This window comes from Ahaetulla prasina, chromosome 2 (assembly GCF_028640845.1).
Source record: "Ahaetulla prasina isolate Xishuangbanna chromosome 2, ASM2864084v1, whole genome shotgun sequence".
Classification (NCBI taxonomy): Eukaryota; Metazoa; Chordata; class Lepidosauria; order Squamata; family Colubridae; genus Ahaetulla; species Ahaetulla prasina.
The window spans coordinates 89654112-89678709 of record NC_080540.1 but is presented as its reverse complement, the minus strand read 5'-3'; the positions used below and the strand labels follow the sequence as shown (position 1 = coordinate 89678709).

General features: G+C 39.4%; 1 long non-coding RNA gene across 1 annotated transcript; it reads left to right on the top strand.

The window, feature by feature from the left end:
* The first annotated feature begins 17214 nt into the window (after window positions 1-17214).
* LOC131191989 (uncharacterized) lies at window positions 17215-24007 on the top strand. The gene is made up of 3 exons (XR_009153619.1): window positions 17215-17606; window positions 22848-22929; window positions 23859-24007. It is a non-coding gene; the product is annotated as an uncharacterized LOC131191989 (long non-coding RNA).
* Window positions 24008-24598: the final 591 nt, after the last annotated feature.

Here is a 24598-nt window from a genome sequence, read left to right as displayed (position 1 = left end):
TCTTGTGTAGTTGGGCAGCCTTAAAAATGCTGCTATCATATCACCTCTAGCCCTTCTTTTCATTAAACTAGACATACCCAATTCCTGCAACCATTCTTCATCTGTTTTATCTTTGAGTCCCGTAATCATCTTTGTTGCTCTTCTCTGTACTCTTCCTAGAGTCTCAACATCTTTTTTATATCATGGCGACCAGAACTAGATACAGTTCTGTTCAGTATTCCAAGTGTGGTCTTACCAAGGCAATATAAAATGGTATCAACACTTCATGGTATCTTGATTGTATCCCACTCTTAATGAAGCAGCTTTCTTCACAGAAAATGTGAGATGAAGATAGCTAAATAAAGGTGGAGTCCCGAATGTTGCTCCTAGCTTGTGGTAAAGAGTGAGTGTTCTTGAATGGAAGTAGGTAGCTAGCAACCTGAGCTTCCTTCCAATTTAACATTGTCCATCCTCACAGCCTGCCTATAGTTTCCTGTATTTGCAATTCAATTTGAAGCAGGAAATCCCCAAGCATAAGATGTATACCTTGTACAAAAGTGTTGGAGAGGTGTAGGTTGGCATGCTAGCAGGGTTTCTTTTCTTGCATAAACCATGCCACCCACATACCAGTTATGATTGTTCTTTGTATGGGCATTATTCCAAGCTGCAGACTGAGTGCCATTTATTTCCAAATTTATGACTCTTTTTGGAGGCATAGGTTCAGTTTAGCTTCCTGAAGGAGCTCCCAGTTCTGACTCCAAATCTATTCTACTTCTAAATGGAGAATGTATTTTCTTTGAAGAGATGTCAACCTGGAGAGGGAGCCTTTGGTTTGGTTGACCTTGTTTCTTTCTGCGTTGGATGCTTTTCTCATGGCTTCAATAAGATGATCCAATCTTATTTGAATTTCTGCCCCTGCTTCCAAAACCGTATTAGGGGAGCAGCAATTTCATCCGAATTCTGAGACTCCCAAGAAAAGTCTTGCTAAGATTCATAGTCAGCTTCCCAGCAGGTCCTTAGGGAAGAACTAAGAACTAAGGAAATAATTGAATCCTGCTGATATGCCATTTCACCAATGTCTCATCCTCTAACATAGAGGATATTTTTTTAATAACATGTTATTGAATGAATTTGCATTTTACCCATTAATAAATGCTTCTTATAAGTGCTGTTTGACCTAAATATTCAGAAATGGATTTAAGGCCACTTGGAATAATATTTCAGAGCAAAAAAGCATCATTGTGAAGTTTAAATGTATTATCATTTGCAAAATATATCATTTATTTTATTTTCTGCCTGTGCAAGCAGCTTCTTTTCACACCTGTAGCAGTTAAAAAGTGTTGATACAAACAATATGGCTTTGCTTGGAGGATCCTGCTGGCTATTGAGATTGAAATAAGATAGAAGAAGAGAAGAATAGAGTGGAGTGGAGTGGAGTGGAGTGGAATGGAATGGAATGGAATGGAATGGAATGGAATGGAATGGAATTCTTTATTGGCCAAGTGTGATTGGACATACAAGGAATTTGTCTTGGTGCATATGCTCTCAGTGTACATAAAAGAAAAGATACATTCATCAAGAATCATAAGGTACAACACTTAATGACAGTCATAGGGAACAAATAAGCAATCAAATCATATTAGGAAACACTCAATATAAATTGTAGGTATACCAGCAACAAAGTTACAGTCATACAGTCATAAGTGGGAGGAGATGGGCGATAGGAACGATGACAAGATTAATAGTAATGAAGACTTAATAACTAGTTTGACAATGTTGAGGGAATTATTTGTTTAGCAGAGTGATGGCGTTTGGGAAAAAACTGTTCTTGTGTCTAGTTGTTCTGGTGTGCAGTGGTCTAAAGCGTTGTTTTCAGGGTAGGAGTAGAAACAGTTTTTGTCCAGGGTGCAAGGGGTCTGTAAATATTTTCACATCCCTCTTTTTGATTCGCGCAGGATACAGGTCCTCAATGGAAGGCAGGTTGGTAGCAATTGTTTTTTCTGCAGTTCTAATTATCCTCTGAAGTCTTTGTCTGTCTTGTTGGGTTGCAGAACCAAACCAGGCAGTTATAGAGGTGCAGATGACAGACTCAATAATTCCTCTGTAACACTGTATCAGCAGCTCCTTGGGCAGTTTGAGCTTTCTGAGTTGGTACAGAAAGAACATTTTTTTGTTGTACTTTTTTGACGTTTTTGATGTTAGCTGTCCATTTTAGGTCTTGAGATAGAACCTAGTCTGTACTGTTGATACTGTGCTGTCTAATATTGTAAGAGGTGGTAGTATAGGAGGGTTTCTTCTAAAGTTCATCACCATTTCTATGGTTTTGAGTATGTTCAGTTCCAGATTGTTTTGGTTGCACCATGAGGCTAGTTGTTCAACCTCCTATCTGTATGCAGATTCATCATTGTCTAGAATGAAACCAATCACTGTTGTGTCATCTGCGAACTTCAGTAGTTTAACAGATTGATCTTTTGAGAATATAAGTCTTTATAGCATATATGAATCTTAGGATACATTGATATGGGATTTCTCTAGTTGGAAGCTTGCATGATCGGTCTCATTCTGGATCACCAAAAAAGAAGGAAATGACAGAATCTTTTTCCAAGCAGGAACTGTGAACATCTAGAAACGTTCTGCTTTTGGCTGCAACATAAGGATTTTTTTATAGCTAAGATTATTTTTCAGATGACTCTTCTATTTTCCCATGTTGGGAATTTCTCCATTCAGCATAAGCCAAGTTTAACGTTCATCATTGATGTCAGATTTTTTGTTGCTTAGCTGGCCTAATTTTTTTTCAAAAGAAATGTGATGCTCAATAGTTTCCATTTACTGTGTGTTACTGTTGCCAGCAGGAATTGTTCTTATCTCTTATACATTAAACTGCATGCCCAAATTCTAAATTTAAGGAGTGCACTAAAAAAATCTAAAAATTAATTACCTAAGTTAGAAAAGATGTTTCTCATTTAAAAAAAAATATGAAAGAAATAGACATACTTTCATCCTCTTCAAAATGAGATCTTAGTTCCATTTATTTCCAGATTCTGGTTATTAGCATTTCCACTCTGCAGTTCTTCAGAAAGCAGTGATCATTTTCGTTTCTGAAACTCTGGAAATCAGTACTTCCTCTAATTGATCAAAAGGAAACTGCCAAAAAAAAAGGGGATATTCATTCAGTGCATGTTTACAGAGTCACCAGACTTCATGAAAATCAGTAGAAGTCTGAAAGAAGAATGAAATGAATGGCTGGTGCTCCTTCCCATATGTATTTCTAGATTGGGAAGCTTATTTGAAAGAAGAAAAGAAAAAAGACTTCCAAACGTGTTGCAATTACTTTTCTATTGCATTTAAAGGCTGAAATGAATTTTGCAACCAGAAAAGGAGTGAGGAGCAGATAACAATGCAGAGAAACTCCAAAATATGACATTGATTCCATATGTCAGAGGAGAAATAATTCTGATCCAGGGGAGATCTTTAAAAATTCCCAGCCATGGGAAAATTAACAGCCCACAAACTCCACAGAGTTACAGCATTACAATATGAACAGTGTTGGCTTCAGTTTCCCATAAAATGAAACAAAGTAGAAAAAAATTGACTCCTCCGTCAAAACCAGCCAACGCTGTGCAATCGGACAGCTCCAGAACTTGTTCCAAACTGGCACAAAGCCCTGGGTGGAGATATCCGTCATTCAAACTGCTTCTCAATGTTTTTGCAGTGTTTTCAGCCTTTGAAAGAACCTAGGGAAGCACCCACTCCCCATTCCCATCTGTCTCAGCCATTGTGAGCAGGAAGAGGGAACACTCACTGCTGTCTTGGGAATCACAGCAAGTATCTTATAATTCTGTGATGAATTAATTTCTAGATATGATGCCATTGGAACAATGTTGTGCTTTGAATGCATGCCAGTAAGTTGCAAGTTAAGCATGTACGTGAATTTCTTGAATCTCCAGGATTATTTTTACACTGGATGTTACTGCCTGCATATTTGCACCTGAGAATCTAATATTTTTGCTTTTTTCTTTTGCATTACAAGATAGATAGATAGACAGACAGACAGACAGACAGACAGAGATACACACACACACACACACACACACACACACACCTCTTTATGCACCCCTTCTTTTTTATCTTGTGAAAGCTTTCATTTGGATATAACAGTAAATGTTCAAAATCCAATATAATCCAATCTGTGACGAATTAGCCGGAATAGCTCAGGCTGTTAGAGCCTGTTATTAGAACACAGAGCCTGCAATTACTGCAGGTTCAAGCCCGGCCCAAGGTTGACTCAGCCTTCCATCCTTTATAAGGTAGGTAAAATGAGGACCCAGATTGTTGGGGGGGCAATAAGTTGACTTTGTAAAAATATACAAATAGAATGAGACTATTGCCTTATACACTGTAAGCCGCCCTGAGTCTTCGGAGAAGGGCGGGGTATAAATGTAAACAAAAAAAACCAAACATCTGTCTGCTTCAGCTATTTTTAACTATCTAAACTTATCTACTCTAAGACTGAAATAGTTGCAGAACCAGGAAAGAAAAACTAAGACCAGGAAAGAAATCCATTTTGAGTTAAAATAGCTGGACGTTGAATATGCAAAAAAAACAAAACCCAAATAGGGCCCAGCATAGAAGGTGTCAAATGATCACTGCTGCCTGTAATAATTTATGATGAGTTTCATAAGTATTTTGTGAAACTCGAATGTTTCATTAAAAACTTGCAAATTGCAACAGGGATTTGATATTTGTGCTTATCACTGAATTTACTCTCAGTCAGTATTAATACTCACTGGTGTAAGCCTATCGGTATAATAGGCTTATACTAATCCCCTTATGTTATATGAGGTTTTTTTTTCAATTAACGGTAAACTGTCTCTGTAAAATAGATTTCTTTTGCTCTTTGAGGGAAAGGATCCTTACTATTAATCTACTTACATCATTAGCATTCAAGATTCCCCAAGATTACTCCTTTCCCAATTGCTTTCTTCCCTTTAGCAATAAAACCACTACAAAGGCCAGGAGATGTTTTTTTTTCTTGGCTAGAAGCTTCTTTTAAAATAAAAAATAAAAACAACCTTCAACACACAGAATACTTTAGTTAGTACGTGTTTCCCACTCTGCCTGAGGTCTGTTGTTCCCAATAAATGCAGCCAAGCACATTTTTAAAAAGAATCTTTCTTCACTTGGCTTATGCTTGTACCTCAAACAAGGAGGTCTTTCTCACTTGAACACTTTCTGTAAATGTCCAGTAAAAGCAACGCGATCAGCTGGTCCTTCTATTTATTTGTAAGCCAATCCCATTTCACAGAAAGAAAAACACACCTGTCTACATCAAACTGATGCATAAGCATGAATTCTGTTAACAGGAAGAGGACTGTCTGCTTATGTGAAGCATGTTCTCCTGCGTTCCCAGGAATTTTTGCTGAGGTGGTCAGTTTCTAAAGTGAGAGTCAATGTTGTTTTTCCTTTGATGGGGTAGTTTATCTCAGGAAGTTTCAATAGATTGATGCAAGATAACACTCTGTCCATGAAGAATGCCTGGAAAGCATTTGGCTTTAGAGAAACAGAGATCAAATTTGTGAAATGCTTTATATTGGATTAGCTAGAAATTCAGAGAAGGTGCAAGTTTTTGAATTTCACACCTCTCTTCATAAGGAAAATAACACAAATATTCAGATCAGGAAAAGAAATAGAACAAGCTATTAATATCCGTGTTACTTTCAATCCAAGTTACTTCTGCAGACAAAGGACAAGGTTGGTTGCTAATTAGATTTCCCCCTGGGCACAAGAGACTTGTCCTTGCTCATTGCGAGATTACATAATAGGCATATGTCATTCAACTAAAAATGAAATCTGCATGATTCATAAAATCACTCAGTTGATAACTAACTGTATTGGGATTTTTAAAAAATGTGGGCACATAAGTGACACTGGAGGAAGGTAAGTACAGAAGTGGTTCTGCCTCAGCCTATTGCTGAACTCCTTATTTATCCAAGGAAAGGTGTGTTTTTTTTGTGCGACTCAGTCATAACCTTGAAATCAAGCGAAGTCTGCATTCATAAGAATGTTCACTTCAAAGCTAACGCCCTCAAGATCAACAGGAGTTACTTGAGAACCACGATGTTTTCTTTATGACAGTTTCCGGATGAGAATATTATAGGCTAATGAACCATTTCTTTTCAGAAATCTAACATGCACAATAAAGCTTCCCCACATTCCAAGTCACTAGGACTTATTCTGTGCCCCCACTCTCTTCAAACATGAACTGTCAGTTGAGTTTCTTTGATTAGACACACCAAGTGGGATAATATTTCAATATTCCATGAAAGCACTTCCATGCACATTGCCTTTTTTTCAACCAACACATCCCCATATAAAAAAGTAAACTTTTACCTTCAAAAATAATTTAGGCCATTAGCAGGGTAGTCCCTAATATTCAAAACAGTTCTATTGTTCAGAGACACAAAAGCCAAAAGGAAAAAGAAAATATTCAGCAGGCAGCCTTAAGCAGGCTTACAATAAATAGTTCTTTGTATCTTAACAAAATCAGTACACATAATTGAATGGAAAGTCTTGCTGTTATGGCTTATTAAAGAAGACCTGGGGGAAGGGGGGGCAGAGCCAAATGACAAAATTTTGGGCCTGAAAAACTTCATTTATACTAGCAAGAGTGAATGTAGAATAAGAAGACCAAAGGTGTTCCAGTGTTTCTCAGCCTTGGCAACTTTAGGAGGTATGGACTTCAACTCCCAGAATTCCCCAGTCAGAATTCTGGGAACTGAAGTTCACATTTCCTAAAGTTGCCAGGGTTGAGAAACACGGCTCTTGTCCAACATATTGTTTCTCACACACAGTCAAATGTCTCTGACATCAGTGAGATGTTTTTTGTATGCCTGTAAGAAAGGCACAAAAACGAGCATTCTGTTGGTTTGGCATCCCAGCTACTTGTGTTGTGGAAAGATGAGACAAGCCAGCTTTTCTGGGAAGGAAAGGTTTATTTATGCGCAGGTTCAGAAAACAGAACAAAGCTGAGGGTCTGAACAAAGTCAGGGGGTTTCCAACAGGGCTTTATATACTGTTCTGTTACATATAAGCAGCATATACATTGTTTAGCATGTTACATTCCATATATGGATATAATGGATATAATTCCAAGAACTAGATATTGGGGAACTGATACCAGACATACGGGAGGAAACACAATACAGCTGACAAGGCATTTCCTCAGGCAGGGAAGTTATGCTTGACCAAAGTTTTTCTCATGGCTTGAGGCCTTTGTTCTGAATAGGGGTTTGTAGGCCACCTTATTTGTATTAAGAAGCAATTTGTTTCTACAACTGGAAGAAACATCTAGCTACCATTCATAAGTTAACCATATACAGAGTTCACAATTACTTCCTTTGGCCTTTTCTGCCTACCATACAGTTTTATACAGAGTGATACGAGTTTTCGGGGGAGTGGGGGCAATTATCTGTATCCATTTTTTTCCCAGGAAACACTTAACAGTTTGATCAAATCGCTTCTCAATTCCCTTCATTTCTAGCATGCAAGTATTCGTTGTTTTCAATCATTTGGGTTGCTTTTTTCAGCACGGTTTTCAGTTCCACAATATCACTAGCCAATGATATTGCTGAACAGTGTTCAAAGCATAATCGTATCACAGACTTATATGAAAGCTCTGCAGTATTGACATTTATTCATTTATCTATCTATTTATTTATTTCAAACCCCAGTGTGAAATTGGTCTTTATATATATATAGGCTATTCCATTGAGCTTTTCAGTCTGAACCCAAGAATCTTTCCCTGAGGGTGACTTACAGCTCAGATTCTACGTGCATTTTTGTGCAATGCATTTCCCTTTACATTTGGTGAAAGTGAATTGTATCTGCCATTTTAATACACTTCACCCAACTACTACCTCTGCCTTTGGGAAGTTCCTTTACATCCTTTTGTGATTTATCACCCTAGGTAATTAGTGCCATCGATAACCTGTCCACATTCTCTCAGATTCTAAGCAATTAGTATTCAGGCTGTAAAATAAAAATCTCAGGACAAACCATGAATAAATCCACATTTTTATGCCTTTGTTGTACAAACTGTTCCTGTTTTTTAATTAGCTACAGTTTGCTGTAGTTAGCGAGCCTTTCTTCCTATTTCATGACAGCTGAGTTGGCAAGGGTCATTATAAAAAAAACCTTCTGGAAACTCAAACAAACCATTATTGCTATTAATTTGGTTTATATGCCAACTTTCTCTTCAAAATGTTCGGGCAAGGGAGCTTTTCTAAAGTAGGGAGGAGTGCATTCCATGGTCTAAAAGCAACTCAGAAGAAGGTTCTGTCTCTCCTGTGTCCCATTAGGACTCTGAAAGTCAATGAGATTCTTCATAGGAGAGGTGGCTTCTCAGGAAAGTCATGTAAAGTTTAAGTTCTTCAATTCTACTTGAAAAGTATTTGGAAACCAGTGCAGAATCTTTCAGCAATCTGGCATCTTGCACCAATTAGCAATTTCTGGACATTTCTGGTCATCTGACAGTGAATGCAGTGCAGTCATCAAGACAGGATCAGTGCTGGGATTCAAAAAATTTTACTACCAGATCTGTGGGCATGGCTTGGTGGGCGTGGCAGGGGAATGATACTGTAAAATCTCCATTTCCACCCCACTCCAGGGGAAGGATACTGCAAAATCCCCATTTCCTCTTGATCAGCTGGGACTTGGGAAGCGGCGAATAGATGAGGGCGGGGCCAGTCAGAGGTGGTATTTACCGGTTCTCCGAACTACTCAAAATTTCCACTACCGGTTCTCCAGAACTGGTCAGAATCTGCTGAATACCATCTCTGGACAGGATGTGGATATCTTTTTCCAAATCCAAACCAATGAGGGAATAACTTCAACTGGTGCATTAACCCTAGCTACAGTACAAATGTTTTTTTTGCCATAACAACAGTGGTGGGCTGCTACTGGTTTGCCCCAGTTCTGATGAACTAGTAGCAGCAGTGGCAGGAGGCTCCACCCACCCACCTGGACATCATCAAATATGATCTGTGCATGCGCATAAGCTTCTGCACATGTGCAGATGGGTTGCGCGCACAAGCAAAGCGAGCATGCGTGTGAGACCGAACTGAAGCAAACGTAAGTGAAACCCACCCCTGCATAACAACTCTATCAGAATAAACAACTCCAAGTCACAAGTCTGTTTTTCCTTTAATAATAACAACAGACCGGCAATGGCCTTTCCCATATGCCTGTAGACATTTTCAGAGGAAAAAAACAAGTACTCCACATACGTACGTACATAAAGACACATATAAAGAACTGACCATCTTTGAGAATGAGATTTTTACTTCCGGATAAATGGGCAGAGCAAGAGTATGAAATATCATGAGAAAATTGGTGTGCCTTGTTGCTAATATGGTTCATGAATAATAATTGCTTCCTTTCCTTCTCAAGTAAGGAAGCATATATCGTGAAATTTTCCATTGCACATGTTTATCTTTCCTTACAAGGCAATCTATGGGAGACCATCTCAAATTCATTTTCAACTCAGGGTCAGATGGTCTGGGCCTTGAGAATAATAATCCAATCAAGAAGCAGTAAAACATTTTTCATATTTAACATAATCAAAACACTCACGCTTTAAAATATTATTTAGTTATTTATCCATGATCAATTTCAGTATAGTTTTCTCAGCATGTCTCCACACAATCCAGCTCCAGAAATGGAATCTCGTACTAAAGCAGAATATCACACAGGGCCTTTCCCTACTGCTGAAATGAAGCACTACATGCTTCTCTTTGAGTCTGCATGAAACTATTCCACTGCTGGTGCAGCTCTGTTGTCTATTCTGAATAACTGCTGGATCATACTGCCTTGCCATTATATTGTGCAGGATACAATAAGCAACTAATTTGTTTATTCCTCTGGCTGTTTTGCCCTCTCTCTTCCCCAGCTGGTGGAGAAACACCTGCCAGTCATAGAACTGCTGAGGACTGGGGGTATTCTGTCCTCCCTTCCCTCCGTCCGAGTGATGGCTTAATTAGCCGGCACTATCAGCTCTGGCAGCAGAATAGCCAGCGTATGCCAAGAGCCTCCGTTATCTTCCATGACGCTGGTGAGTCACCCAGGAATAAACGTCAGCTCAATCAGTGGATTTGCCTGTTACAAAGAGACACAGCAGCTCTCGCTGCCTTTTATATCCTGTGGGGTGTGGCTCCATGACTCAGCATTTCCTAGGCCTGCCCCACCCTTGCTTCTGTTGTTCCCTCCTCTCCTGCCTACGAAACCTAGGGTTCAGTCAAGCCTGATTGCTGTCAGCTGGGTCTGCAGGCGTGGCCTGGGGGGGGGGAGAATCAGGGGACGGAGGCCTCGTTATCTCCTCCACCTGGCCTGTTTCTGGCTCCTGGAGCTGAGCCAGGGAAATCGATGCTCCCGAGGTAAGTCCTGACAGCCCTTCCCCCTCACTGTCCAAGTCACTTTCTGGCAGCAGGCCCGGCTCGGGGGCGCAGACACAACAGGGGAACTCTGAATGCAGGAGATTGTCTATCAACTCTAGACTCCCTCTGAACTTCTTCTCATTCTGTTGCACCCAGGGTTAAATAAGGATTATGAAAAAAAAAGTTTTGAATCACAAGCAACATTTTGCTTGGGGATTCTCTCCTTTTCTTTCTTTATACATGCAACAAATGCTGAGTTACAGATTTCTCTATGTAATGCTTGGGAAGCAATGGGAGATGGTGGCCCTACCATATGTGATACTATTTCAGCCCTGAGCTTTGCTGATAAGGGGTCCAAAATTAAATTTCTTATCATGCTGCCAGCTGGATAGCCTATTGCTGTTTCACAAGTCCAGGGCACTGGATGACTTCTTCCAGAGGTTTTATATAGATGTTAAAGAACAAGAAAAATGATCAACCCTTTAAATCAGTGGTGAAATTCAATTTTTTTACTACCAGTTCTGTGGCATGGCTTGGTGAGCGTGGTGCGGCTTGGTGGGCATGGCAGGGGAAGGATACTGCAAAATCTCCATTCCCTCCCCACTCTGGGGCCAACCAGAGGTGGTATTTGCCGGTTCTCTGAACTACTCAAAATTTCTGCTACTGATTCTCCAGGACCTGTCAGAACCTGCTAGATTTCACCCCTGCTTCAGATACCATTGAGCTGACTTCTCGATCCCCAACATACATTGAGGAAGGAACAGAAACACTATAAAACAGTGCCTCCAATTCTCATAAACCAGCCTTTCATAACCTCATTATCCTTTGACATAATTTTCAGGTTTCAGGGAATCCTGCATGAAAATTATACACCAAAGAACAAAAATGTCACTTACATTTTTCTTCTCACCTACACAATACGTGTTTTACAATATTTAAAACAACAGGAAAGCAACATATCAGCAGCTGAATCACAGTGTGTAAAAATTTCCACCCCTGCAAGCACTGCGGTGTGTCAAGTTCAAAAAAACAATGTTTTTTAATCACAATCTCTCACAGAAACCACCTCTTTTGAAATCCCAGTTGAGAAAAGCTATAGACAGTCCAGTAAATACCACGCTCAATGGTATCAAAATCCAAAGTCTAATAGGACCAGGTGGGACATACTATCCTATCCAGATCCCTGCACAGGTCATCCAAAAGAGCAAGTAATGCAATCTCTGTCCCATATCTGAAACTGAATGTTGACTGTCAAAGTGTCGAAATAATCCATTTATTCTAGAGTGTTGAGGCATTGGTCTGCCTATACAGATATAATTAAGACAGAAAGTCATTTTTGTTCCCTGATTTAAAGGTCACATCCATGTGCATTCAATGATATTTACCATGGAGAAAGCAAACATTTATATTTCAGATACAGATTGTTTGAATGAGACATCTCCTTAATCACTGGTGGCTAAAGTTGAGTTTTTATCCTCTCAGACTCTGCATGCTGACATCATGTAGTCTGCAGAAGATGTGAGGAGAACAAATCTGGTTCTTGGGTCTGATGCAGTTTCCCACTACTCTTTTAGAGTGCACAAGAGTTGGGGGGAAAATAATGTATGATTCTGGACATTTACTTAAGAAAATGATGAGATCAGAAACTGTAGGCATACTTGATCAAAACTGGTAGCATGTCTATGTTAGGTCTTTAAAGAAATTCTATATCAGCTCCAAAACTGTTTGATCTTTTGACATTGACTGTGTTAAATGACTGAGCTAATTTATTTCTGGGTTGGCTGTTAGGTATTTGAAGTTGCAGCAAAGTTGGACTTTATACTAGTGTTATGGCAGTTCTACAGAGCTTATGGGCAGGCTTTTTCCCCACTGGGGGAAATGTTTGAGCTTACTTCCTATTTCACAGAGATTTTTTTTCCAATGCCTCAGAGAAATCATGGCTTCTTGGAGCTCAATAGTTGTCCCTCAAAGCAGCATTTCAAGACTTAGTCTGCTGAGCCACCAGAGGCCCCAGACAGCATGATGGCTGTTCAAAGATGGAAACCAGTATCAAGTGAAACTTCTAGAACCTGTGAACTGAAATGACTGGATGAACTTATCCGATCTGAGAAATATGAATTTAAGCATGAATTTCATTACTAACCTAGCCATCCCAATTTAATTTATCATACCATTAAATCTATTGACTCATGGAAATAGTCTCTAGAATCAAATTGCAATGACATTACTCTGATACTGAATACTAACAGTACAATCCAGGTATGTCTAAGTTGGGGCTCTACAGAAAAGTAGCAGAATGTTCCCTTCCCCCCTCCACTCCTGTTTTTCACCTGTGGATATCTTTTTAAAGCTAGCAACAAAAAGATCTGAATTTAGCATTGTTTCCCTTGCTTTTAAATTAAGGAGCATTACAGTTAAAGAGAAAGAGAACAAAAATAGAATGATGCTGTTCTGTCCCCCACCTCACATAGAAGAACGCAGGAGCGAGTGTCTAACAGTCATTTATTCTACAACCGACCTGAATTTCCTTTGTGGACAAAAGACTTGGCAGCTACAGGTCAAATGCCTGCCAAGTTCCTTATCACTGGCAGAGACGGGAGTCCACTTGTCCGTAGGCCGTGGCCAGGGCAGCCAAGAGTACATAGAATAATTCCTTCACACAGTCCAGGCCTTAACTCAAAACAACGGATCTGAAGTTCATGCTTTGCAGTTTTTGTCTGTCACAGGGGCTACAGAGCAACTCCATCCACTTTTATCCCCTGTGGGGTGTGGCTCAGTGACTCAGCACTCTCTGGGCCTGTCACACCTCTTCCTTTGCTGTGCACGCTTCTCCTTCCGACGTTGCCTGGGATCCATCCAGGATTGATCCTCCTCACCCTCTGTCTGTGGGGGCTCCAACACGCCTTCTTCCTGGCCTTCAGCTGGCACCTGAGGCGTTGCCAGAAAGGAGGGACCTGGAGAGGGAGGCCTTGTCAGCTTCTCCCCCTCACTCTCAGAGTCATCCTCCTCCATGAGGACAGGCTCAGGAGCTGGAATCACAACAGAGCAAACGTTATGCTCTGGGCTGCCATATGTTTAGGGATAAGAGGGGAGAAAGGTTGAGCATCAAGTGTGTTGCAAACACACTGTCTTGTGCCATTTGACTCTGACAGTAACTGCAAGGGGCTCTGAGGAAGCCGCTAAGCATTCCTCCAGATATAATGCAAGAGTTATAGGCCTTGAAATCCAATCCCCAGTATGAGTTGGAGATAGTGCTCATAATTCTAATTCAAAGTTCTTTTTTTAAAAAAATTCTGAGCTTCCAGGCTTTGTGGTTAAAGAACACACGAAGGCAGAACCATAAATTCTTTTTATTTACTTCTATGTCTGTGTACTGAAGGGTCTATTCACTGCTGCTCATTCATCTGATTTTAGTTTGCATTCTTTATGCATGTGTTGTCAGCATCTGCCAAAGGGAAAAAGAAGAAAGCTGCTCTGGAAATGCCCTTGCTAGGCTTATCTTTATTTCTAAAGTATCTACATATTTCTTTTCAGGCTCCAGCATTAGGAAAACAATAGTTTGCACTTTTTAAGTGGATAAATGCATGCGCAGTACCCACCAGAAGGAGGCTTGGGAAGGTAAATAGAACAGCGGGGAGGGGATCAGCTGTGCAGCACAGTTTAGCTGCTTTCTAGTGAAGAAATCCTGCTTTCTAGTGAAGCTAAACCCTCCTGCACAGCTGATCATCAGAAATACCAGTTTGGAGGTACTCACCCAAACCGGTAGCTTTTTAAACTGCTGGTTCAACTGAACCGGTAGCTTTTTTTCCCCTACCGGTTCACCCAAACTGGTAGTTTTTATCACTACTGGTTTTCCCGAACCAGTAGTTTTTATCACTACCGGTTCGCCCGAACCAGAGCGAACCGGTAGCATTTCACTTCTGCTCCAGGGGATAGTAGACAACAGGAAGGCCTGGAGGAACATTGTCCATTGGGTCACGATGGGTTGGACACAACTTACATTTAGGAATTAGGTACTTGAAAATCCTATATTTAGTGCCATATGGCCACGTTACTGGATTTTTTAGTAAGGTCAACACCAGGAAACAAGTAAGACAGCAAGATTAAAAGGTTTGTCTAAAGTTATAAGCAAAAGAAGAAGAATCAGTCCTTAGTTTTGACAGGAATAAAAAAGGCTTTTTAGCTTTTAAGAACTTGGATTAGAATTTCAGCTGTTCTGGAACATTAGATTCTTTCTTGGCAAATGTTAGGACAGCAAACTAAACCACATGTTTCATAATATCAGGGCTAATCTGATGACCTCTTTCAAATTCCTGATGTCATGATTATGAATCTGCCTATAATCATTTACTTTGACCTTTTCGACATGCTAATACTTTGCATAACATTCTACCTCTCTCCATATATTCAAATCCTTTTTTTTTTTTTTTGCTAAGAAAAAATATGCTTGTAAAAATTTCATGCTGAGAAACATCATTGCTTAGGTTTCAACAAAGGCACCAAGGAAAATCTGGTCCTTGTATTTCTTTGCATAAATACTCTCAAAACAATAAACGCTTCCAGTAAAAATTGAAATCTTTTTCATTTATAAAACAAAAAATGCTGTACTCCTTTGAAAAACAAGGGAAAAAAACATTTCAAAGTAAAGTCTAACAAACAGATCTACCATACTATTATGTTTTAAATTTAAAGATTCAGCCTTTTTGTAAATTAATGGCAAAATGCGAGATTTACTTCTTTTTATTTTATTGTATTCTTGTTTTCTGTGAGGCGCGATTTAAGATTCACATTGGAAAACCTTCAGTAGATATTAAATAAAGATAGTGAGGCAATTGTATTATTTGAGATACTTTTTTTAGCCAACAGATAAAACATTAACTAATAAACTGTCAGAATCCCAGTTTTCAACTTGGGAGGTACTGAGTTGTAATAAAGGACCTTTCAGAGTTGCTCCTGACATCCACAAATCAAGGACTTTTATAGTTACCACATAATAGTCATGTGTGGTTAAACATTTAAGTTAAAACCATCCTATGCCATGAATCCATTTGGCACTGTGTATATTCTCAAATGTTTGGAAGAAAGAATTCCAGGTGATCCTGGTTTACCATAAATGATCATCATAAATGTACACATGATTCGTTTGTAGCTTAATTATTTTCCAATTCTTCCCACAAATAGGAGCATTTAAATGAATATGAAATTAAAGCTTCATAAGTTACCTGAGTAAGCTCTCCTGGCTTTCTGCACCCAAAGGAGTCAGAAAATATAATCCAAGGACAAACCCTGTTTTTTATTTTTACGAACCCTGTTTCTAATATAGCTCATGTAATACCATATACTATTTTGTGGCTGCTGCTGCTGGTAGTTAGGAAATCTGATTCCCAGGAACAAAAACTAATAGGCTGAATCTATTATCTGTAGCTAATTTGAGATAAACTATGATTCAATGCTATATTCTTTCTCGTATTTATATTCTTACACAATGGCAGCCAAATAAGCTACGATTTGTTGCTATTAGCTGTAGCAGATCTCAGACATTTTGAAACAATGAAAAAACACTTGAAAACTTAGATTCATGGGGGAAAATATGCAATCCTTTTTAACATTCTTTATAGATCTAAAGAAATGGGTAGGTGCTATTGTCAACGTCTATCCTCAATGCTTTGAAGCCTAGCAGAGGAGATTAACAAATCTAACAACTTCTTGAAAAATATTATAAAGAGGGGAAAGCCCAGAGGTGAAATCCAGCAGGTTCTGACAGGTTTTGGAGAACCAGTAGCGGAAATTTTGAGTAGTTCAGAAACTGGCAAATGCCACCTCTGGCTGGCCTCAGAGTGAGGTGGGAATGGAGATTTTGCAGTATCCTTCCCTTGCCATGCCCACTAAGCCATACCCACAGAACCGGTAGTAAAAAAAAATTGGATTTCACCACTGGGAAAGTCCACAAGGAAAAAAGAACTGGGCTTTGGCCCTAGATGAAAATGCCAGTCTCTTGGAAAAGGAATACAGTTTGTCCTCTACGTATAAATTGCAATGATCTATAAAAATGGCCCTAAAATATATTCCTGTTAAACAGTTTGTAGAAGTTTGGTGGACTGGATACTAAGACATGCAAATGTCTCTTACCTGCTTAAATGTATCTATAGTGAATGGGCAGATAAATATTCCCCCACCCCTCTCATTCTCACAGCCTGCCTGCCAGCCCCCTCACGTCAGATGGTGAGCTGCTGGCTCATGTCTCCATTTGACATCTCCTTTCAAGTGTGATCTTTAGTACTTGCATACAGTATGCAAAGCCCAGAGTTCCTCAATATATCCTTTTTTGCTAGGGAGGTTGTTGCAAAATAAAAATAACTTAAGGAGGAGGAAGCTGAATGCTGAGGTAAGGGAGAGAAAAAAGACCTAAAAGACTCTTCCTACTTCTAACTTGGAATTCACAGGAAGAAAGCTCTGGCAGCTAAAAAAAAATGACACAATGGTATCATTTGTTCCAAGGACCAGATCCAAGGATTGAAGGAACAAGGAAATCTAAGAGTTGCACTAAATTTGAGTTTTCTATATATTTTTTTTTAAAAATACATTTTATTACCTTTGGTGACTGCTGTCTCTATACAAGCACCCAATATGTTTGGGACAATTCAGTATTCTTATCTCCTTTGTTTTACATTTTACACAGAACTACTTAAAGCTAAGAATGTTTTATCTTTTTTTTCCTCTTTTTTCTTTTAATAAACTTGGATTCTATTTATCTCCTGTAGGAATGATTTATCTCCCTAACCAAGAAGGAGGAATGGGGCGGATTTCCAAAATCCCACATATCAGTGCTTACATGGTCAAAAAATTGACCTATAAAATATCTTCCCCCTGGGTCTTTTTTTTTTCTTTTTAGTTCCAAATGAGCTATTGGATCCCTGTGTCTCACATTTGATGTGGTTAGTGGGGAAGGTGAAGGCATCCTTTGAAAGACCGGTAGTGGGAGCAAGAATTGCAGTTCACTACTACCTCAAGGCAAGAAGCACAGCTGTGTTGTGTAGTACAAAAGGATTTCTGAGAAGAAGAGTTTAAGACACTAGCCCAGGGGTCAGCAGCCCGCAGCTCTGGAGCCGCATGTAGCAGTTGTCAGCATTCCAGAAAACCCCTCCTGCAGAAAAGACTCTGAAGCCAACATCTCTCAAAGTTCTTTTACTAGCATAGGTAAGCTGGCACAAGTTGGATGAAAATTGAAACTGGGGATTCTGGTTCCTCCCTCAATAATACAAACCCCAAAATCTCCACCCTCATGACCCCTCTGCCGGTCACATGCTCTAATCCTCAACCATCCCATGTCGAAGCATCACTCCAACCACTCCTTCTCCAGATGTGAACCTAACCTGACCTTGACCGGCAGGAAGAATGTTGTTTTGTCTAATCATCCCTTGTACTACACCCTCCTCCTGGAGGGGGGGAGAGGGGGTTAGAAGGGTACATACTGGACGTTAACCCCAGAATAGTTTCTAGGGACTATTTTTGTAATGGAAGTTGATCCATCTGAGATACACACACATACCACGCTTTGGCTTGGCCAAGAGAAATTCCCGGGGGCTCATTTCCCAATTCACAATAAAATTGAAATATCAGCAGTATCATTAACTTTGCTTCAATTTAAAGATAAATATTATTTAATCATTAAAGAGAAGTATGAAAGAACTCCAACATTTATGTATGTATTTTTATTCATGAAATCAATCTGCTCTTTTACAGTCAATAACAAGGTGCAGGATCTAATTTCATCTTAGGCACAGAAAATATTAATATTGCCTTTGAGTTCCAAGTTAACAAAAGCACCTTATTCAGCAAATCGCAAGAAATCACGGATCTAGCTGATAAAAAAAATGTGCATATTATTCCAAATATTCCTGTGCATATTTTAAATATGCTCTAAGTTAAAAAACATTCCAGTAGACAAATCAGCTCCAGTACTTTTATATGCCTGCACAAACTCACTAATCCCACCCAGATACAACATTCTTTCTACAAGCTCCCCCCACCCCCTCAGCATTCTGTAGGAATTCACACCATGAACACAAAATTCATCTTGGTTTGCCAACACTTGCATCTGATCACTGACATATGCTCAAACATATACAGCGGTATCATTTTTCAAATGGCTCATAGGCTTTAATACTCTTTCCAAGGGACCTTGTTTTAAAAACCAAGTCCAGTCTTCAATCAGAGGCTGAATTAGATGCTGCAAGTAAAAATTGTTTTTGGCAATGGTTCCATTTATTTACTTTTTTCCTCCCATCTAAGTGATGGATGAAATTGTAAGAGACTTATTTAGAATCTGGGGAGGCGGGGGAGGGAGAAAGACAGCCTTGAAGCCTATATCTGTGGCATTCTGAGATGTCATAGGTTCTTTTTTTGAACTGTATGCAATTAGACTGACCCAGACTCAAGAGAGCCACAAAAACACTGGAGTCTTGACAGTGAAAGAGACACTAGAAAAAGCATTCACATACAGATTGGTAAATTTCACATTTCAGTTTTATATCTTGTTTTTTTTTTCCCATAATTTTTTTATTTTTTTTTACATTTATATCCTGCCCTTCTCCGAAGACTCAGGGCGGCTTACAGTGTATAAGGCAATAGTCTCATTCTATTTGTATATTTACAAAGTCAACTTATTGCCCCCCCAACAATCTGGGTCCTCAATAATGACACCTCCCCAGCCCTTTTAGGTGTGTGTATGTATGCATATGGGGGACCTGGTGGCTCAGTGGCTAAAATGTTGAGCTTGTCGATCAGGAAGGTCGGCAGTTCGGCGGTTTGAATCCCTAGCTGCTAGGCGCTGTTAGGTGAGCTCCCGTTACTTGCCCCAGCTTCTGCCAATCTAGCAGTTCGAAAGCACGTAAAAATGCAAGTAGAAAAATAATTGTCATTTTAGTTTGTATTTATATGTATTTTTAATTGCCTGTGAACCACCCTGAGTCCCTAGGGAGATAGGGCGGTATATAAATATGAAAAATAAAATAAAATAAATAAATAAGGGACCACTTTGGTGGGAAGGTAACAGCGCTCCGTGCGCCTTCGGTGTTTAGCAAGTAGAAAAATAGAGACCACTTTGGTGGGAAGGTAACTGCGCTCCGTGCACCTTCGGTGTTTAGTCATGCCGGCCACATGACCACGGAATCATCATCAGACAGCGCTGGCTCTTTGACTTAGAAACAGAGATCAGTACTGCCCTCTAGAGTCGGGAACAACTAGCATGTATGTGCGAGGGGAACCTTTACCTTTACCTTATGTATGTGTATATATGTCACCCACTAAAAGGATTGGGGGTATACACACCTTTATACGTCTTCTTTTTCTGGATCATCCACTCCCTTTAAAGGAAAAAGACCTCTCTCTTTTTTGGCACATATCCTCCATTCTCCTCTCATACCTGTTTCAAGGGTGCAGCTTTATTTTAGGGAAATATAATATTCTGCCTTTTTAATATTTCCCAAAATATTTCATTCTTCTAGGACAGAGGGAGGGCTTTCCACAATAACATCATGTATGAAGAAAATTAGATTATCTAAGAGGAATGTCATGACCGAAAGGTACTCAAGATGTACAATTTCTTCAGGTAGAAAAATGCTTCTGCACAAAATAGTTTTCTATTTGTATGATATTTGTGTTTGTTTGTTTTTTACTGAGCATTTCAGCATGTGATAGACCCACTCCAGCCACTGTTTAAAATAATAGACGCTAGGTATAGATTTGCATATCAGCCAAGATGGAATGTGAAAAATGGGAGATTAGCAACCTTAAAAGAAATTGAAACCTCATACTAGTAGATTATAATTTTAATCCAAATGCTAATGGTGAAGGCATTGCTAATTTTTTATCTCTCCAACTGCTTTCCTATTCATAGAAGAAAAAGAGGCAGGTCCTTGAACTTTGCATTAAATAAAGCTCGCAAATAAAAATAAAGTAACATAAGATGTCATTTAGTCAAAATATAATTGAGTATTTGCAATTAAAACTGAATTAAGAGTGAATTGAATTAATACTAAATTGAATATTTGCATTTAAATACTTTGAAACAAATTAATCATATATTTTGCATTCTTTATGATTTTTCATACAGGACAGCTCAATTCTCACATATAAACACAATAAATAGAGTTCTTAAAACATTGTTAAGAAAATTTCAAGTACCCATTAGAAGAATATATTTAAGAACATATGTAAATAAACCAGAAAAAGCAACTGCCTGCAAAGCCTAATTTGGTGCTGAAGATGATTATAATGCACATTGTAGCTTTGAGAATTATAATTTGCAAGTGTGAAAAATTAGATAATTGCCAAACAGGAATCAAAGTATTATATCTATGCATAATATTTTTTTTTTTTTTTCCTCCAAAAAAAAAGTTTTTATTGGTCAAAAAAAGGTTTATACAAATACATATCAGGTATGGTAAATTTTCATTTTTCTTATACATGATAAGAATTTTACTCAAAATTTTAAACACATACAACAGCCATATGGCAAGCAGGTATCTGGAGTAGCTAAGTTTACCAATCTTACATACACAATAAAGAAGGGTCAAGAATAATCAGAATATCATACGAAAGAGAATAAGTAAAACCAACACAATACCAAATATCTTTGTCACCTCCTAGTTTTGGATCTCAGAACTCTGGGTTCACCCTGACCCAACTCCAGGGCCACAACAGCGGCAGCTGCCTCCGCCCCATGGTCTATAACCTCCCCTTCTTCAATTCCTGGGTCATCTAATTCCAGGAGGGCTTTGTGTTCCTCCACGTAGGCCGTGGCCTCCGCAATTGTACTAATTTTTTTCGTAATGCCCTCCCGGAAAATCATCAATCCCTCTGGCATCAGCCATCTGAAGCCTACTCCCTTCTGGTACAATTTGCTTGACAAAAAGTAATATTTCTTTCTCATTTCACGTACCTGTCTGGGAATCTGCCTCAGAATGGCTATCTCCCTGCCCTTATAAGTCAGTGCCCCACTCCTATGTTTTCTAAGAATTTCATCTCTCGTCTCTTTTCACAAATTTGACATGAACCTCTCTAGGAACTGCATGCGTGCGTGCATATTGTGAATTAACTCTATAAACTCGATCCACATCCCAATTCATAAAATCAACACCTCTCCCAAGAAATTCTCCCAACAGTTTAGTCACAACATCTCTCAAGTCTTCTTGGTCCACTTCTTCCAAATTTTGAAACCTAAGGAAATAAGACATTTTATCCATCTGTAGTCCAAGCACAGCATTGCTTGTCGTCTCCCCTCTTTTCTGCACTGCCCGCATCTCACCCTCCAAACCTTCCACTTTCTGCTTATTTTCTGCTGAGACTTGTTGAGTATCCTTTAAATCCTTTTGGATAGTCACAATTTCTGCTCTTATTTCATCCAGTTTCTTGTCCATATTAGATAACTTTTCCAAAATTCTCTCCATTTCTCCAGCAGTTGGTCTCTGACCTTTTGCCATTTAAAAAAATTTTTAAAATCCTCAGGCAAGCACAGTATCCTTGTAATTTCCTCCGGATCCACCAGGGGGCACTCACAGGAGCAACGAGTCCAGAGTACAGTTAGTCAACCAGGAAGCCGAAGGGAAGTGATGTCATCAAGATTCTCATAGTGAAGGCGGAAGCTGGACGCCACCATTGTTCCCCAGAGGGAGGGGGGGCCTCAAACCCTCCCTCCTAAATTTCTCCAGAGCTCCACAAAACCGGTAATCTTGTTATTTTAAGTTCTCCTCTCTCCAAAGTGATTCGTACTCCTTCCAGTCGCAGGGAGAAAACCCCCGCACTCCAGGGTACTCCACTCACGTTTGCCGATATCCCCTTCCCTTCTTCATTCCTCAATTCTTCTCCGTTCCCTGTTCACCACCAGGCTGCTGCAATTATAAATCCAAAGCCCCGGTGTCACTGGGCACAGCGGCCTAGGCGACGACCAAAATAATGGCCGCGGCCTGTGGCCTCCGAACCCCGCCGAGCCTAGGACGCGCCAGCATCGGTCCCCCCAGTCCTATATATCGGCTGGGAGACCCCTGGCGAGCCGTCCGTGCGGCAGGTGTCCTTTTCGGAACACCTGGCCCCTGAGGGCCTCGGCGGCGGCCGGATTCGGACACTGGAGGCAGGAGAAGCCTTCCAGACGTCCGTTGCCACCGGATACCGGAAGTCGTCTCCATATCTATGCATAATATTGTTATCATCTGGAATAAAACAGCTGGTTTGTAGTAATTATTACTATGCTACATATTAAAGCTGCAACCTACATTACTATAAATCAGACTAAACTCAATTGAGTTTACTTTTGAATAACTACGGAGACTCACATTAGATCTAGCACGTATCCTAAGCTTGATCTAAAATAAGCTCACATTTATTTAAGAGAAGTTATGTAAGAGTATTTAAGTTAGTACACTTTTTTTTTTGTTGAAGAGAGAACTCTTTCAGTTGGTGGAGAGAACTCTTCTGGCTACAAAAAAACAGGAGGAATAACAGACTAGTCCATCTGATACAGGTAATTGGAAAGATTTTGCAGATGTTTGCATAAACAGCTTGATCTTCAAAACAATGTGTCTGCAGCATGGATTTGTCAGGAGCAAGGCCTGCCAAACTCAACTTATCTCAATTTTTTTTATTAAGTTTCTTAAAGTAATTGATTGTGGAAGTACTACAAAAATATCTTGATTTTAGCAAATCATGTGATGCAGCAAGGTAATTAAATGTAGGCTGGATGACATGACAATAAAGTAGATTCACATCACACTCAAGGAGAGCTCATTAGTAGAAAAAATTGGGAATGTTTAGTATTGAAAAGAAAAAGCCTAGAGGGGATATGATAGAACTCTTCAAATACCTGAAAGGATGGTAAATTGAAGATGAAGAGGTGGTCTCTATCATCCTATAGGCAAGGTAGTTTATAATAATCTCTGTTTAGAGAAAGGCAGAATCTGACTGAACGTTAGGAAGGGAAGTACAAATGCTAAAAGCTATTGAACAGGTAATGAGCTCCCTTCACAGAATGTCTTCAAGCAGTAGCAAGATTCAGCCAGATTCCTGCATTAAGCAGAGGATTGGAATTGATGTCCTAATTGATGTCTTTCAACAATATGATTCTAAGATGAGGCCAGAGATCTACCAAAAAAAAAATCATCTGCAACAGAAACACAGACTCAGTATTTGAATGAGCCAAATTAGAAATCACATGAAAGAGTTCTGATAGAATGGATAAGTAATTGCATTCAGTTAGATCTAAATGGGAACGTTTTAATAATACCATGAATTCAATAGGTGAAAAAAATACAAAATTAGTGATGAGGAGAAGAGATAATGGGAAAACTGGGCTCTGCTGAGCTGTCTCAAAAAGTCACGTATGCACCACATGTGAAATTATATTTTATTTTCACCTAGCATTGTTTAAATTGTGTTGTTTATCATTGTTATCAGGCAATCTACTCTTAAGCATTGTTGGAAGAAATGTCCGTCTGGATTCAGTTCCAAGTGGGAAGACAGACACTGGAAACATGGAAGCTGATTGGAAAGATGGTTTAATGGTGAAGCATGCGTGATTCTGGGTACCTGACCACATGGAGTTGAGAGAGAGAGAGGTATAGGTACTCTTTTGGGTCTTGCCCTTGAGTTTCCTGTTCCTGTGCAAGAAATGTATTCTATTAGTTGTAGTCAGATTCCCATGTGGGAACTTGTCTGAATCAAGTTTGGTGGAACCTTGGGCTGATGTAATGTCCCCAGGTGATTTCACAATGCAAGTGATTTCCCAGGTGAGCCCTGCTGTTAGATGGGTAGAGGGCTAATCCTATTATGTCCTGAGGGGTCATATCTTAATCCCATCATCCTGGAGATGGAGGACTTTTGTCTTGTAGATAGGCTAGCCCAGTCTTAATGTGCACCGAATATCTGCTGGGTCTTTAAAAACATATTTCTCCTTTTCCCATTGAGGGAAATATAATATTCTGCCTTTTTAATATTTCCTAGAATATTTCATTCTTCTAGGAGAGGGATGGGTGCTAACTTTCTACAGCATGTTCTTCTCTGAACATGTACTTCTCTATTTATTTAATTTCTAAAACTGCCCATCTCAGAAGCTCTAAATTTTTCTAAATACATTGGGTTATTTCTTAATATGATTAGCATCCAATTGATGCTAGCACTGTGTGTGAGAGCAGGCA